Raw genomic sequence first — 2,963 nt, forward strand, 5'->3', positions numbered from 1 at the left:
AAGTATTTGTTTTCAAAAACCTCTATTCACTTTCCTGGAAAAGAGATTTTACCCTAAATGAAGAGAGTTTCAATTGTTTGTGACCGTACATTTAAAATGCACTTGGGGACTGTGGTCACGCTAAAATATATACATATATATATACATAAGAAAATACATAAATGGCCCGCGGGGGCCAATATAACCAGAACATTTTCTTCCGAATCCACTAAAATGATATGTCAAGGGCAGCAGCCTCTCCTAGGTAATGAGGATAATAATAATAATCACGAAACAATATTTTATTGATTTACTCTGAGACATTCTTTGTGGCTAATACCTGACATCAGAAGGCTGGCAGAAAGAACGCCTAAGAGGAAAAGAGAGGAGAGGGAACAGCTCATGCCTACCTAAGGTGACATTGATGGTCAGTATTCATTCAAAGACAATCACCAGCTCGGCGTGACAGTGAGAAAGTGGCATTAAGCTCTTTGATTGCATGTGTGGGTCGCTGTGTGGAGCAGAGTGAGAGTGATGTTTTTTTGCAGAAAATGTACCATAATTATAGCACCTTACTTTTGTTGAGTGCCATTATAAGCGGAGCTCCATAGAAACGTTGTTTGTTCTCAGTGTAATTGCCGGCATTTTAATGTGATCGCAGCCACTTACTTACAGGAAGCATACCAACAAAACTCTCACTTCATTTGCATATGGATGACAGTTTTTACAAAACAAGTTTCTTTAAAATACATTTTGGATGATCATAACTTGAAAGTTAGCGGCATAGGTAAAAGTGGGAGACGGTTGGGGGGAGAGGAGGGAGGAGGGGCATCACTACTGCAAGATAGACGTGTAAATACATCCCATCTTCTCAATTCATTTCATTTCATTCAGTAAGAGAATGGTGCAGAATGCAATAATAACAATATGCAAAAATCCCCAGAATCTAATTTCTATTCTATCCATCTGAATTACAATGCCATCATTATTATTCCACTGTTGGAATGATATTCTCCATCAGCTGGAATACGCCGTTTTTACCGACGAGCTGACTTTGTGTCTGCTTATTGCCCTTGTTCAAACTGCGTGTGTGTGTGTGTGTGTGAGGCCTGATTATGAAGGAAAAGGACACGAGGTTAGCTGTGACACACACCACACATCTGCACGTCAGGTTTTATTTTGATTTAAGTTTGGGCAGGTGTAATTATACCGCACCAAGGTTATCGCTTGTGTCATAATGTGTCATTTTCAAAAATGTGGCCAACTGTGCAGAAATGAGTAACATGACGTACAGCCTGAATAATGAATCCCCGGGTTTGATGAATCTTCCTCTGGGAGCGATCGTGCATTGAGCTGCTGCTACATTAGTCTGAACTTAGACAGAGATGGACACCAGACTCCGACAGTTTGTCTCTGACCAGCTGTTTTTACACGAGGACACTGACAACCTGTACTGGTGTCTGATTGGCTCGTATGGTTAGACATAGAACTTTACTTTACTAACACATTTTATATATAAAGAGCTAAAGCTGGTAGACAATGAAGTCAAGTTATTACTCCAACGTAAATTATCTAATACAGTTACAGGACACTTAATTAGCAAGGTTTGGCTATATCTATATCTGTATTAGAGCAGATCACATTAGATTGAACTTTATTGATCCCACACTAGGAGAATGATTGAATGCTGGAAAGTAAGAGAATATGTACTGAAGGTGAAGCTATCAAACTATGCTTTCTAAAAGCCTTATGTATTTATACTTATATATGTGTATATAAATGTTCATGTATTACATATATATGTGAATGTACATGTACTATTTGCTGTGTGTCTGAAGCCTTGCTGCAGCATCTCGTCTATGGAATTTTTTGATTTTCTTGTCCCCAGATGGTTTTGTTTACAACTCATTCACTAACTGCTTGGGAACCGAAACTCAAAAATTCCATCAGCTCTTCAGAAATTCTCGAGAATTCATAGTCCACTGTCTGAGCTCCTCACCAACCATCTGGCCTTGTCTCCTCACTCCTCACACTGTAGGAATGCAGTACTTAGAGGCTTTCATATTTCCACAAGTATCTTCTATGTGCAAAACCCTGTTGTACATTTCCCATCCTCCACAGAGGCCCCTTGTGTTTCTGTGAGCACTTGATAACGTTCACACTACAATAAAAGCCTGTATCACTGTTGCATTTCCCACACGCGCGCACATTTTCAATCGCACACTTGGCTTTATACCAGTTGTGCAAAACTGTTTGTATGTGACACAAGGAGAGGAAGCGTGTAAACACATTAGAGAAGCCTGGGCCCAGGCAGTAATGATGTAACTGTTGTCTGTGACTCTGGAAACAGAAGTGAAAGACCAGGCCAACTAATTTGTTAATTCATCCAATAACAGTCAAGTCTACAGAATACAGAAAAGTTCCAGTTCAAGTCCATGTCTTAACACCATCAAAACAACCACATACAGTTGGAGTTCAACACAAATCAATACCAAACCAGGTCGAAAACTGAAACCAGGGATCTACATAATGAAGATCTGCAGGCATTCAGAAAGTTGGACAGGTTTTATAGCCTAAAGGTTTTCTTCATTGTTTATAGCCTGTTACATGGACGGGCAATTTTTTCCAACTGTCAAGGGCATTTAAAAACAAATTTAAATTTTAACAAATCCTGCAATAGATTTTTAACAATTTATGGAGTTCAATTTGGCTGTGGGCGTTTTTCTAGTGTTAGGCAGACACTTTAGTTCAGAGGTTATGTTCAGTTATCTCGTCTAGGAACAGTAGAATACATTCTTAATTCTAAATGTTTAAAATCCGGGACAAAAAGGAGAATTATCCAGCTACCAGCCACTTAACAAACACAATAGCAAAGCATCAGCTACGAACAATTAAAAGAAGTAAGTTTGTTCAAACCCAGAGGCTCAGAACTTCAGATGTTCATTTGTTACTTCTGTACACAGCCTCCTCAGTGCATCTGTTCA

Source organism: Cynoglossus semilaevis, chromosome 7 (assembly GCF_000523025.1).
Source record: "Cynoglossus semilaevis isolate Cse_v1.0 chromosome 7, Cse_v1.0, whole genome shotgun sequence".
Lineage (NCBI taxonomy): Eukaryota > Metazoa > Chordata > Actinopteri > Pleuronectiformes > Cynoglossidae > Cynoglossus > Cynoglossus semilaevis.